The 15,289-nt window shown below is 45.6% G+C and overlaps 1 long non-coding RNA gene across 1 annotated transcript; it reads left to right on the forward strand.

The window, feature by feature from the left end:
* The first annotated feature begins 13,649 nt into the window (after positions 1 to 13,649).
* LOC147360280 (uncharacterized) lies at positions 13,650 to 14,890 on the forward strand. Its single transcript, XR_015138648.1, has 2 exons — positions 13,650 to 13,863; positions 14,337 to 14,890. It is a non-coding gene; the product is annotated as an uncharacterized LOC147360280 (long non-coding RNA).
* Positions 14,891 to 15,289: the final 399 nt, after the last annotated feature.

A 15,289-nucleotide genomic window follows, 5' to 3' on the forward strand; every position in this document is an offset into this window, starting at 1 on the left:
AGAGCAGGGACTTCCTGTGGTCAGGGGTTAAGAATCTGCCTTCCAATGCAGGGAACATGGGTTCGATCACTGGTCTGGGAAGATTCCACATGCCTCAGGGCAACAAAGCAGGTGCACCGCAACTAAAGAGACGCCCACAGGCTGCAACGAAAGCTCCCGCGTGCTGCAACGAAGACCCAGTGCAGCCAAAAATAAATAAAATAAATAAATATTTTAAAAGAAAGAAGCCAAAGCACAGAGTGGCTGCCAGTGGGCCATGGTCAGAAGTGTCAGGGGAAATAAAAGCTGCCAGGCTTCCCCAGACTTGGTCTTCGGGACCATTTGCCAGTTTTTTGGGGGGTGAAGTCTACCTGTGAAGGAAGGAGGGTAGATAAAGTGTGCAGGGTTTTTCATCTGGTTTGGTTATAATAGAAGATCAATTTGTGTTAGTAGCTCATTTGTGTCCGACTCTTTGTGATCCCATGGACTGTAGCCCACTAGGCTCCTCTGTCCATGGAATTCTCCAGGCAAGAATACTGAGTGGGTTGTCATTCCCTTCTCCAGGGGATCTTCCCGACTTAAGGATGGAACCCAGGTCTCCTGCATTGCAGGCAGATTCTTTACCATCTGAGCCAGCAGGGAAGCCCAAGAAGAGCAATATCTGCATATTAATTTTCCCAGAGGAAGACACCTGTGGGACATGAGCCATTGCAGAACAGGGCAGTTAGCTAAATGAAGCCCCCAAGGAAATGAGGCCATATGGACCAGAAGGATCCATCCTGGGCAATAATGTGCATCCAACTCCCGGGAGAGAATTCAGGACTCAGCCTTTTACCAAGTAACCTGTGTCCCACTTCCTTTCAGGGAACTTGGATGTGACCTCTGTGACTTACCCATGTCTCACATTAGCAGAAACTTTTCATCCTGTCCCTGGCCAGGACTCTTGTCTTACTCATTTTGGAATCGTTTCCAGCCTGGGGCAGCCAAGGAAGAGCCGCTGAAGAAATTATTTTCTAACTTGAAACAAAATGTCTGAAATGGAGGATCAAAATCTTTTAGCTGGGACTTCCCTGGTGGTCCAGTGGTTAAGAACCCGTGTGCCAATGCAGAGGACGTGGGTTTGATCCCTGGTCCAGGAAGATCCCAAATGCTGCATGACAACTAAGTCCATGTAACACAGCTGGTGAAGCCTGAATGCCTAGAGCCTGAGCTCTGCAACAAAGAGTAACCCCTATTCGCTGCAATCAGAGAAAGTTCACACACAGCAAAGAAGACCCAGGGCAACCACAAAAAAAAATTAGTTTTAATTAATTAATTAAAAAAAAAACTTTTAGCCAAAAAGAAATTGGTGATCAATGGAACAATCAGAAAAATATTTTGGGGCGTGTGCTGAGTCCTGCATAGCAGAGTGAATGAGAGCCTAGGAGAGGTGGGTTTTGTGAGGGAGGAGGAGGATTAGATGGTTGGCATTCTTGCTAAGCAGGACCCATGGAATATGGGGAAAAGAGGTCTGCTTGTGAGATAGAACCAAGACAACCCACATCAGCGTGGTACAGGTCTTTATACTTTACACAGTTGGGTCATAGCCACCATCTTGTGTGGTCATCACAGACCCTGTGAGGCAGATAAGGATTGGTAGCCCATTTCACAGACAAACGGCAAAGGAAGCTGAACCCAGCAAGGGACGTAGGCTGTGGAAGACCTCAGAGTGTGCTGGTGGCTGGCTGTCCTTGCTTCTGACTCCAGCATCCCAGCCTCCCTCCATCCCAGGATGAGCTCCAAAAGGAGCTTGGGTTCAAAAGCTGCCTGCTAGCAGAAATCAAGTCCTGAACCTGAAGGAAAAGTTGTGCAAGTGTTAAGAGGGTTGGAACTCTCAGTCCTCCCCGCTCCCTACCCCTCACCTGCAGAGAGAGAAGAGGGGCTTGAGATTGAGTTCAATCACCAATGGCCAATGATTCAATCAATTCTGCCTATGTAATGAAGCTTCCAAAAGGATGGGGTTCAAGGAGTTTCTGGTGGATGAGCACTTGGAGATTTGGGAAGACTGATTCAAGGGAAAGGGTACAGGAGCTCCGAGCTCCTTCCCACATACCTTGCCCTATACATCTATCTCTTCATTTGGCTGTTCATCCATTTCCTTTATAATATCCCTTATAATAAACTGGCAAACATAAAGAAAAAAAAAAAAGAGGAAAAGTTGTGAAACATGAAAACAGAATTTGTGGGTCATCAAGAGAAAACCTTTGGCAGAAGGCTTACTGAGGCTTGAGGTTGGACCACCCTCTTGGATATCAAAACCTCAACAACAACAACAACAAAAAACAACAAAATCGAAACAAACAAGGACATCAAAACCACATCAATGAGGCTGCACTAGCTGGGTGTGGGTCCAAGCCCTAGGCTCAGGGAATCAGTGTCAAGTGCTCACACAGCTAGTCTGCTCAGCTCCATCCTCATGTGACAGCAATCACAAGCCATCATTCTGAATCCTCCCCAGCTTCCCTTAGTCTCCCCAGGGCCCCTCAGCTCACTCAGCCCCACCAGTCCCTTTGCAGACACCCCAGACATGCTCAGATGCCATCACGAGCCTGTACCAGTGCTCTGGCTGTGCCCTCTGTGGTGTGAGCACCATGTTGGGCTGATGACTTCTGCTCTGGGATTACCCAGACTAATCTGGGACCCGAACCTATTCCTCCCTGGGACTCAACTTAGGGGCTGAGCTTCTCCTGGAGCCAAAGTTCTAGTCAGTCCACTTGAATTTCTCTCTTTCTGCCCAAAGGTTCAACTCTTTGCCCTACTCATGGGGCCCAAGCACAGTGTTGTGAATTGTTTTGTCAATCTACTGTCTATGCAGAAGCTCTTTGCCTCTTTCATATAACTGAAATGTAGTTGATTTACAATGGTGTGTTAATTTCTGCTGTACAGCAAAGGGATATATGTATATATGGGTACATATATATATATCCATATATATATATCCATATATATATGTATAATGGATATATATATATCCATTAGCTTGGTCTCATGGGTCCATGGGGTCACAAAGCCTCAGACATGACTGAGAGACTAACACTTTCACACTTTCATATATATATGTGTGTGTGTGTGTATTCTTTTTTATACTCTTTCCCATTATAGTTTATCCCTGGATACCTCTTCCATTAGCTTTGACTCCAAGTCCTCTAAGCTTTGTGAAATCCAGAGTTTTGCTTTTCTCAAGCCCCAGCTCTCACCCTGAAAAGCTATGGCTCTCACTCCATAGGCTCTCTTGTACACAAAAGTCTCCGCAACCATTGTCTGTGCTGTGGGCTTACAAAAGCGTAGAAACTAAAAGCCAGGTCAGAGGCTCTGTGTCATGGCGTCCTGGGCCCCTGAGAAAAGCGTACCCAGGAAGCTTGGGCAGTGGGGTGGAGGTTGAGGTAGAGGGAATTCTACCCACACGTAGCACAGGAGAAAAATATTACCGTACTGACATAGTTAAAAGAGGGCACCCTGAAGCAGTGAGCAAAGGAAGGTTTTTAGTCAATAAAAGGTATTGGAACAATTGCTAAGCTGTTTGGAAACACAAGTCCACCTTATTCTTCACTTCATGTCGTACATCAGCATCAGGTTTAGGCAGATTAAGGATTTAAATTAAAAAATCACACGTGAATAAAGTAGAATTGAATATGCATCCCAAAACTCTGGATAAGTGTTACCTTCTAAGCTTAAAAGCAAGGGAAGCATTCACAAAGAAAAGACAGAGAAAACAAGTTTGAAATTCTGGACTTATGTATAAGGACACTGAAAACAACTTCTAAAGATGTCAGGCTGAGGGTTAATATTCTTAGTGTTTAAGAATCTATACAAATTGAGTTTTAAAAATTCACATCAGTGCTGTATAAACGTGAAGGGAGAGGAACACTCAATTAACAGAAGATTAATTTTTTATGGCTCATAGGTTGAACCTATTTTCCAATATCTAATTATTTTTTAAAAAGTAAATTAAAACAACAGTGAGATAACACTTTTTGCCCATCACAGAGTGAAGAAAAAAATTTTAATGAGACTAGCCCATGCTGGCTAGGGTGTGATGAAACCATCAATAATGGTGATGGGAATGTGAATTACTACAGCCTTTGACCCGGTAATTACTCTTATGACACTCCCTCAAAAGAAAATAATCTCAAATTGACAAAGATTTATGTACAAAGAGATGTAGTGTGGCCTTGTTTATAACGACAAAAATCAAAACAACCAAAATAACCAACTATTGGGAAAGTGTTAAGCAAATTATTTTATATCCAGTCAAATGGATATAAATCAATTAATCATGATTTTTGCCAAGAGATTTGGAAAATTTTTATGATATAAAAGTGGAGCAGCAAGTGAGAAACCAGAGTGCAAAATGTGTTCCAGACATCATCTTGGCTCAGGAAACAAACAAATACTTAAAAAAGACTGAAAGGAAATGTGTTGGGACCCTAAAAACAAGGGCATAGAACTCAGGACAATTTTGTAGAAGACAGGGAAGTAAATGGCCAAGCCCTAGAACATGCCAGAGAGGGTCCTACTTGTCTTCTCAAATTCAAAGAAATCTAGAGAAGGGGGAAAGTGGAGTCTTACTTCACCCTGGTTGCCTGGTTCAGCCTGCCCTTATGTTGAAAGAAAGAATTACGCTGGCCACTGATCCCAAGAAACTGCAATTTGGGGTGTGGCGGAGGGACGGATTGGAAGTTTGAGATTAGCAGATGCAAACTACAATATTAAACACAGAATGAATAAACAACAAGGTTCTATGATATAGCACAAGGAATTATATTCAATATCCTGAGATAAACCATAGTGGGAAAGAAAATTTTAAAAATATATACATGCATACATATATATATATATATGTATATCTCACTTTGCTGTATAGCAGACATTAACACAACATTGTAAATCCACTATACACCAATTAAAAAGAAATAAAATAAAAAAGAAATTTGCCATTTGATCAGTACATTCAGAGCAACTGACCAAGAGCAGTGGTGGGGAGTTACTACTGAACCATACCAGAAGGTAGGATATTATCTTAACAACAGTGAAGAACCACAAAGGAACCTTTGTGATCTTGGGTTAGGCAAGGTTTCTTAGATATGATGAAAAAAGTAACAGTCATAAAAGAATAAACTGATAAATTGGATTTCATCAAAATTAAAAACTTACATTCTTTGAAAGACACTAGTGAGAGAAAGAAATAACCAACCTCAGACTGGAAGAAAATATTTGTGAGTCTTAAACCTGACAAAGGACTTGTAGCTAAAATTTACTTTATATATCAATTTTTAAAACCTAATTAAAGATGAGCAAAAGATTTGAATAGTTACTTCACCAAAGATTTATGGATGACAAATAAACACATGACAAGATGCTCAACATTATTGGTCATTCAGTTCAGTTCAGTCGCTCAGTCGTGTCCGACTCTTTGCGACCCCGTGAACCGCAGCACACCAGGCCTCCCTGTCCATCACCAACTGCTGGAGTCCACCCAAACTCATGTCCATTGAGTCCGTGATGCCATCCAACCATCTTATCAGTCTTAAACCTGACAAAGGACTTGTATCTAGAATTTATATATCAATTTTTAGAAACTAATTAAAGATGAGCAAAAGATTTGAATAGTTACTTCACCAGTTACACAGCTGGTGGCTGTGATGGTGCATGGCTGCGGGTGGTACACAGGCTCAGTGGCTGCGGCCCCAGGCCCAAGGCCAGGGGCAGCAGCCGAGAGGAGCTACCCCACGTCCAAGGTAAGGAGCAGCAGCTGTGCTTTGCTGGAGCAGCGGTGAAGAGATTCCCCACATTCAAGGTAAGAGAAACCCAAGTGATACTGTAGGCACTGAGAGAGGGTATCAGAGGGCAGACAGACTCAAACCACCATCACCGACAACAGGCCAGTCTGATGACACAGACCACAGCCTTGACTAACTCAATGAAACTAAGCCATGCCATGTGGGGCCACCCAAGACGGACGGGTCATGGTGGAGAGGTCTGACAGAATGTGGTCCACTGGAGCAGGGAATGGCAAACCACTGCAGTATTCTTGCCTTGAGAACTCCATGAACAGTGTGAAAAGGCAAAAAGATAGGACACTGAGAGATGAACTCCCCAGGTTGGTAGGTGCCCAATATGCTATTGGAGATCAGTGGAGAAATAACTCCAAAAAGAATGAAGGGATGGACCCAAAGCAAAAACAACACCAGTTGTGGATGGTACTGGGGATAGAAGCAAGGTTCAATGCTGTAAAGAGAAATATTGCATAGGAACCTGGAATGTTAGGTCCATATATCAAGGCAAATTGGAAGTGATCAAACCGGAGATGCAAGAGTGAACGTCGACATTCTAGGAATCAGAGAACTCAGATGGACTGGAATGGGTGAATTTAACTCAGATGACCATTATATCTACTACTGCGGGCAGGAATCCCTTAGGAGAAATGGAGTAGCCATCATAGTCACAAAAGAGTCCGAAATGCAGTACTTGGATGCAATCTCAAAAATGACAGAATGATCTCTCTTCGTTTCCAAGGCAAACCTTTCAATATTGGTCATTGCTGCTGCTGCTGCTGCTGCTAAGTTGCTTCAGTCATGTCCGACTCTGTGCAACTCCATAGACAGCAGCCCACCAGGCTCCCCCATCCCTGGGATTCTCCAGGCAAGAACACTGGAGTGGGTTGCCATTTCCTTCTCCAATGCATGAAAGTGAAAAGTGAAAGTGAAGTCACTCAGTCGTGTCTGATTCCTAGCGACCCCATGGACTGCAGCCCACCAGGCTCCTCTGTCCATGGGATTTTCCAAGCAAGAGTACTGGAGTGGGTTGCCATTGCCTTCTCCATATATTGGTCATTAGGGAAATGCAAATTAAAACCACGATGGGATGTCACTGCATGCCTGTTGGAATGTCTAAAATTAAAAAGAATGATTATACCAAGTGATGATGAAGCTGTTCAGCAACTAGAACTCTCATACATCGTGGGTGAGAATGTAAAATGGTACACTTTGGAACCTAATTGGACTGTTTCTTTACAAGTTAAACACACACCTATTGTATGATCTAGTTATACTTCTTGATATTTACCCCAAAGTAATGAAAGCATGTTGGAGAAGGCAATGGCAACCCACTCCAGTACTCTTGCCTGGAAAATCCCATGGATGGAGGAGCCTGGTAGGCTGCAGTCCATGGGATCACGAAGAGTTGGACACAACTGAGCGACTTCATTTTCACTTTTCACTTTCATGCATTGGAGAAGGAAATGGCAACCCAATTGTTGCCATTTGGGTTGGTACATGCATGTTCATAGCAGTTGTATTTGTAATAGCCACAAACTGGAAACCAGCCTGAAAATCCATCAACAGTTGAATGGATAAACAATCTGTGGTACACCCATACAATGGAATACTACTCAACATTAAAAAGGAATAAACTATCAGTACACAACAAATTAGATGAATCTCAAAGTAATTATGCTGAGTGAAATAAGCCAGAATAAACAAGAATATATCTATCTCTATTTATATAAAATTCTGGAAATTGCAAATTAATATATATTGACAGGAAGCAGATTAGTGGTTGTCTAAGGAATAGAGGAAGAAAGTTAGATGGGAAAGAAAGAGAAGTCAGTTAAGTCACTCAGTCATGTCTGACTCTTTGTCAGACTCTTTGTCTTTGACCCCATGGACTGCAGCACGCAGTTTACTCAAACTCATGTCCATCAAGTCGGTGATGCCATCCAACCATCTCATCCTCTGTCGTCCCCTTCTCTTCTCACCTTCAATCTTTTCCAGCATCAGGGTCTTTTCCAATAAGTCAGCTCTTCACATCAGGTGGCCAAAGTATTGGAGTTTCACCTTCAACATCAGTCCTTCCAAAGACTATTCAGGACTGATTTCCTTTAGGATGGATGGACTGGTTGGATTTCCTTGCAGTTCAAGGGACTCTCAAGAGTCTTCTCCAACACCACAGTTCAAAAGCATCAATTCTTCGGCACTCAGCTTTCTTTATAGTCCAACTCTCACATCTATACATAACCACTGGAAAAACCATAGCTTTGACTAGATGGACCTTTGTTGGCAAAGTAATGTCTCTACTTTTAAATATGCTGTCTAGGTTGGTCATAACTTTTCTTCCAAGGAGCAAATGTCTTTTAATTTCATGGCTGCAGTCACCATCTTCAGTGATTTTGGAGCCCCCCAAAATAAAATCTGTCACTGTTCCCCCATCTATTTGCCATGAAGTGATTGGACCAGATGCCATGATCTTAGTTTTCTGAATGTTGAGTTTTAAGCCAACTTTTTCACTCTCCTCTTTCACTTTCATTAAGAGGTTCTTTAGTTCTTCACTTTCTGCCATAAGGGTGATGTCATCTGCATATCTGAGGTTATTGATATTTCTCCCGGCAATCTTGATTCCAGCTTGTGCTTCATCCAATCCAGCATTTCTCATGATATACTCTGCATATAAGTTAAGTAAGCAGGGTGACAATACACAGCCTTGACGTACTCCTTTCCCTATCTGGAACCAGTCTGTTGTCCCATGTCCAGTTCCAACTGTCGCTTCTTGACCTGCATACAGATTTCTCAAGAGGCAGGTCAGGTGGTCTGGTATTCCCATCTCTTTCAGAATTTTCCACAGTTGATTGTGATCCACACAGTCAAAGGCTTTGGCATAGTCAATAAAGCAGAAATAGATGTTTTTCTGGAACTCTCTCGCTTTTTCGATGATCCAATGTGAAGGTGAAGTCCCTCAGTTGTGTCTGACTCTTTGTGACCCCATGGATTGTAGCCTATTAGGTTCCTATGTCCATGGGATTTTTCAGGCAAGAATACTGGAGTGGGTTGCCATTTCCTTAGATGTTGGCAATTTGATCTCTGGTTCCTCTGCCTTTTCTAAATCCAGCTTGAACATCTGGAAGCTCACAATTCACATACTGTTGAAGCCTAGCTTGGAGAATTTTGAGCATTACTTTGCTAGCATGTGAGATGAGTGCAATTGTGCAGGAGTTTGAGCATTCGCTGGCATTGCCTTTCTTTGGGATTGGAATGAAAACTGACCTTTTCCAGTCCTGTGGCCACTACTGAGTTTTCCAAATTTGCGGGAGAAGAGGAGATCACAAAAGACTTCAAGAAATCTTTTTCGGCAACGGGTATGTTCATTATCTTGACTGCTGTTGGTTTCATGGGTGTGTTGTTGTTCAGTCGCTTAGTTGTGTCTCACTCTGCGACCCCTTGGACTGCAGCATGCCAGGCCTCCCTGTTCCTCACCATCTCCCGGAGTTTGCCCAAGTTCATGTTCATTGCATCAGTGATGCCGTCCAGCTATCTCATCTCTGACCTCATCTTCTCCTTCTGCCCTCAATCTTTCCCAGCATCAGGGACTATTCATGGGTGTACACATATGGAAAAACTTTCCAGACTTTAAGTAGGTGCAGTATTTGTATGTCAGTTGTACCTCAATAAAACTATTAAATAAATAGGAAAATAGGACTTGTACTGGTGCAGCATGGTATCAGGGACTTTTCCTCAATTTCTCATCTCTATATTCAATTTCCCTGGAACCCAGACGAACCCCTGCCCTTCCTGGGCCAATAAATTCCCTTTTTGCCTGAGTTGTTTCAAGCTTGGTTTCTGTTGCTTACAACCAACATTGTAGACATTCTGTTGTAACCAACGTTGCTTACAACCAATAATCTGAATGGAGATAATGCCTGGAGTGTTTTTAAGGACAGAAGATGGGGACTGTAACCTCATCTTAGGAACCCAGAATTGGTAGAAGGTGGTCAGGAAGAAGATGCCTAGAGAAGATGATCCTTCAGCTGCTTTCTCAAGGAGTCGGGACTGCAAAAGTTCCTAGACAGAGGGAGAAGCGTGAACAATGCCATTGAGGACAGGCACTGTGAGCTGTGTGGTTGGGACATTTGGGGGCTGCCTGGAATTTGGGGTGAGAGAGGCACTGTTGGAAAATGAGACTGAAAATTCAACAGGGAACAAGATATTTGTTTTGCAGGGATCTCACTGGCTTCCATGGTGGCCCAGATGATAAAGGATCCTCCTGCAGTGTAGGAGACCCGAATTCGATACCTGGGTTGGGAGGATCCCCTGAAGAAGGGAATGTATTCTTGCCTGAAGAATTCCATGGACAGAGGAGCCTGTCGGGCTACAGTCCATGAGTCAGACATGACTAAGGGACTAACACTAACACTAACCAACAGGGGCTTGGAGAAGCAGGTGGACTGAGGAGGGGTCATTGCCACGGTTCAGAGTTGACTTTGAGGAGCCCGTGGACACCTGGGGGAGGTGACCAGCAGGGAGTCAGGGCTAGAAGTCTGGTTCTCAGGTGAACATGTCACCTGGATCACAGTCAATGGCTGTGACTTGGGAAGCCTTAGGGGTAAAGAGAGCCCATCAGAGTCTGAAGATCTCCAACTCGCAACTTCAGGGGCTGTAGAGCCCGGGGCGCCTACAAAAGCCGTGGAGAGAAGGAAATGTCAGAGCCACATGGCCACGTGAGCAGAGCTGAGAGCAGGTTGTCATGGAAACTGAGCTAGTGAAGCATTTCTAGGAGAGAGGGATCAGCAGGACCAAAGGTAGCAGAAATTCCAAAGCATTGAAAGCTGAAAATTTTCTTTTGATTCGGCAATTAGAGGGACATTGATGAGCTTAATAAGAATAATTTCAGGGGATTGTGGGCCAGTGAGGGGGGAGAGATAGAAAGGGATCAAGGAGGTAAAATGGATCAGAGTTGGTGATGGGGTGCACATTGGAGGAGGAGGGGACAGCGTCAAGCAAGACCCCCCTGCCCAGGATTCTGGCCTCTGAAGGGACTGGACAGTAGTGGGCAGCACTGAAAGAGGAAGATCTGTTTGGGACATCTTTATCTAGTGAACATGTTTTGGCTTTGACAATGTGCCAGACACTGTTCTAAGCGCTTTACTTGTATTACTTCATTTATCCTTGTAACTATCCTATGAGGATAGGATAGCTACACACTCATTTATCGCCATTTACGCATGAAGAAACAGACACAGAAAACAGACACAGAGGTGGAGAAAGTTGCCCACAGCAAGGAAGGGCAGAGTACGGATTTGAAGCCAGAAAAACCAGGCAAGTAGGGGTGAGGTCCCCGACCCCTGCCTCAAGATAAACAAATGGGGATCAAGGAGGCAGGTGGATCTAGGCTGGGGATGGGGTGGGGGGCTGGAGGGGGCTCGGGCTGGAGGTATAGGAGCAGCCCCACACAGGGGAGGGCCTTGATTTGCCTGCAGCCAGTGCTGGTAGGGGGTACATACTGGGGGTCACTGGGTCCAGAAGGGGATCAGAGCTTTAGGGATGGGTGATACTGCGGCCCAGACCATGCCAGCATTTAGATGAATTTGAGCAAATTCCAGGAGATAGGGAAGGACAGGGAAGCCTGGGGTGCTTCAGTCCATAGGGTCGCAAAGCACTGGACATGACTTAGTGACTGAACATATGCACATCAGGGAGATTGGAAAGGCAGGGAAGGGGCCTTTCCTGGTGGTCCAGTGGCTAGGTCTCCATGCTTTCACTGCCTGGGTTCAACCCCTGGTCGGGGAACTAAGATCCCACAAACCTAGGGGCTGGTTTGTGGGATCTTAGGACAAAAGAAAAAGCAGGGCCAGAGGGTAGATAGGGTAGATGGGGATTCAAAATTCAAAACCTACAAAGGAATGGATGTCAGGTGACAAATGTCCCTCGGGGGCCTCTGCCCCTGTCTGTTCCCCTGGTCCCCTCCGTAAAGGCAGCCAGCATCTCCTTCCAGAGGCAGAAAAGAAAAAGTCACCATGTGGAATTCTGGAATTCACAGGAAAAAGAAATCTCAGAGTATGGAAACTGAAGGGGAAGGACGCCTTGCCAAGCGAGTGATGGAGCAGAGGGACACAGGAGCCGGGGGTCCCATGGGGAGCAGGGAAATTAGTTTTGGACGAGAACGCATGTTTCATTGAATGGAACAAAATTAAATCGTCCTCCTGCTGCCAAGTACCGTGAGCTCAGCCTTCTCCCGGCTCTTGGGGCGCCCGCCCCCGGCGGCTGCTCCCGCTCCCCGGAGTCTGTCCTGCCCCACAGCTGGAACCCTGGCCCTGCCTTTGAAACACTCCACACCTGGCAGCCGAATTAATCCCGCCAGCTGCTCAAGAAACGTTTTCTGACATGAAATGAGATGTCTGAAAGGCAGCTCAATCTTCTTTTTTAATTACTGAAACCAATTGGAGTGTCAAGGGCACATGAATGGAAGCTCTAGGGCTGAGGGACAGGAGGTGGCCGGGGGCGGGGGTTGCGGGGGGAGAAGCAGGGCAGAGGCCAGGCTGCCCACCCTGAAAGTTCCTGAAGTTCTGGCTGCCTGTGGTCTCAGAAAGTGAAGCTGCAGCTGTAGGACCATCATTCCCAGAGTTGCCAGGCCCTTCTCATGGTGAGTGGGGGTGTTTGCCCCCCTCACCTTAGCAGACCCCCATTCATCAGGGCAGGGGCTACACCACTCGGAGGCCCAAAGGACTGAGATGCACTTAGAGTTGGGGTCACTGTGTCCCCTAGTGCCTTCCCTCAGCCTCCTTCTGTGACTCCTGGTGATGCCCCCCACCCACTGGGCTTCAGTCCTCTGGTTGTAGAAACGGTGAGTGGGGTTTGCAGGGAGAGCTGGCACTGGATGACCTCTCCTTGCTGGCTTCCACCATTTTTGCCCTGACCACGTTGGACTCCCAGCATCCATCTCTATCTCTAGTGATGCCCTGGTGGCCACTTAGGACCCAGGTCACTGTCCATGGGACCCCATTGTCCAAAACATTCCAGCATCATGGCACCAGAGCAAGGGGGCACGTGGGGTCAGTGGGCCTCCTCAAAGACAAGCTTCTGGTAGGTTGAAGGGGTGAGGGCTGGGCCCTGGGGTCCTCCTAAACCTGGCAGGGGGTGTGTCCTTGGGGAACCAGGAGTTCACAGGTGAGTCTTGCACAGCCTCACTGAGTGCTGAGAGCTGCATCCAGTGTGGTCCCTGCCACCCTGGCAACACCTGGCCCCCTATTCCTGCTGCCTCAGAAAGTGGCTTTCCAAGGCCTCATTAAGTGCCGTGATCCCTGAGATGGAGGAACCTGAGAAGCTGTTCTGAGGCACTAACATTTTTTATGTACATTTTAGGCTTGTTTTGTTTGTGGCTGCACTGGGTCTTAGCTGTGGCTTGTGGGATCTAGTGCCCTGATCGGGGTTTGAACATGGGCCTCCCCCATTGGGAGTGCAGAGTCTTAGACACTGGATCACCAAAGAAGTCCCATTTTAGTATTTTTAATTGAAAATCAAACCTGCATGGAGTGAGTGCCCTGGTTTCCCTCCTCAGAGACCTCCCCTGTCACCAGGTTGTCTGAATCTTTGGGACCCTCACCAGGCTGACATCAAAAGAAGGGGAGTGGAGAGACTGGAGGTGCACAGAATGAGTTGACCCATCAGATGTGGGGTGCCTGAGGGAGGGCAGTGGGGTGCTAGAGCCTGGGCTCCCACCTGGGCTCCCATCAGTTCTTCAGCATTCAGCCTTCTTTATGATCCAAGTCTCGTATTTGTACATGACTACTGGAAAAACCATAGCTTTGACTATGTGGACCTTTGTCGGCAAAGTGATGTCTCTGTTTTTATTACACTGTCTAGGTTTCCCCAGTGGCTTAGCTCATAAAGAATTTGCCTGACAATGCAGGAGACAAGAGATGTGGGTTCGATCCCTGGGTCCGGAAGATTCCCTGAAGAAGGAAATGGCAACCCACTCCGGTATTCTTGCCTGGAAAATCCCATGAACAGAGGAACCTGGCTGGGTACAGTCCATGCGGTGGCAAAGAGTCAGACATGACTGAGCACACAGGCCTAGGTTTGTCATAGCTTTTCTTCCAAAGAGCAAGCTTTTCTTAATTTTATGACTGTTGTCACCATCCACAGTGATTTTAGAGCCCAAGAAAATAAAATTTGTCACTGCTTCCACTTTTTCCCCTTCTATTTGTCATGAAGTGGTGGGACCAGAGGCCATGATCTTAGTTTTTTGAATGTTGAGTTTTAAGACAGCTTTTTCACTCTCCTCTTTCACCCTTATCAAGAGGCTCTTTAGTTCCTCTTCACTTTCTGCCATTAGAGTGGTGTCATCTGCATATCTGAGGTTGTTGATATTTCTCCCTGCAATCTTGATTCCAGCTTATGATTCATCCTGGCATTTCTCATGATTTACTCTGCATTTAAGTTAAATAAGCAGGGTGACAATATACAGCCTTGTGGTACTTCTTTCCCAATTTTGAACCAGTCAGTTTTTCCATGTCCAGTTCTAACTGCTGCTTCTTGACCCACATACAGGTTTCTCAGGAGACAAGCAAGGTGACCTGCTATCCCCATCTCTTCAAGAATTTTCCACAGGTTGTGATCCACGAAATCAAAGGCTTAAGCATAGTTAATGAAGCAGAAGTAGATGTTTTTCTGGAACTCCCTTGCTTTCTTCATGATCTAACGAATGCTGGAAATTTGATTGTTCCTCTACCTTTTCTAATCCCAGCTTGTACATCTGGAAGTTCTTGGTTCACATACTGCTCAAGCCTAGCCTGGAGGATTTTGAGCATAACCTTGCTAGCATGTGAAGTGAAAGCAATTATATGGTAGTTTGAACATTCTTTGGCATTGCTCTTCTTTGGTACTGAAATGAAAATAGACCTTTTCCAGTCCTGTGGCCACTGCTGAGTTTTCCAAATTTGTTGACATATTGAATGTAGCGCTTTAACAGCATCATCTTTTTGGATTTGAAATAGCTTAACTGGAATTCCATCGCCTTAAACTAGCTTTGTTTGTAGTTATGCTTCCTATGGCCCACTTGACTTCACCGTCCAGGATGTCCGGCTCTAGGTCAGTGATCACACCGTCATGGTTATCCGAGTCATTAAGATCAATGGCTCACATCAAAAAAAAAAAAAAAAAGGCCATCAACACCACATTGCCGATTCCCAAACATCCAGCCTACCCAGCCCAGCACTGGACTCCACATCCAGGTAATAGCAGCCACCTGATGTCAACTGTCCAACTCATGCTGAAATGTGGGATTCATCCCTGACTCCAGTCCTCCCATGCCTCTCCTGACAATCAGAACCAAGTCCAGCCTGTTCAGTCTGGCTGACATTTCTTAGACCTGCCCCCTGATTTCCATCCTCACTGCCTGGTCCAGGTGCTATTCTCACTCTGCTCAGGACTGCGACAACCCCTGACCTCTGCCCCCAGGCTCACTCTGGCTTAAAACAATCTCCGCTGCTTCAAACAATCAG

Source organism: Bos grunniens, chromosome 13, assembly GCF_055505025.1.
Source record: "Bos grunniens cultivar Pamir isolate PY7600 chromosome 13, Bosgru_T2T1.0, whole genome shotgun sequence".
NCBI classification, from domain to species: Eukaryota; Metazoa; Chordata; class Mammalia; order Artiodactyla; family Bovidae; genus Bos; species Bos grunniens.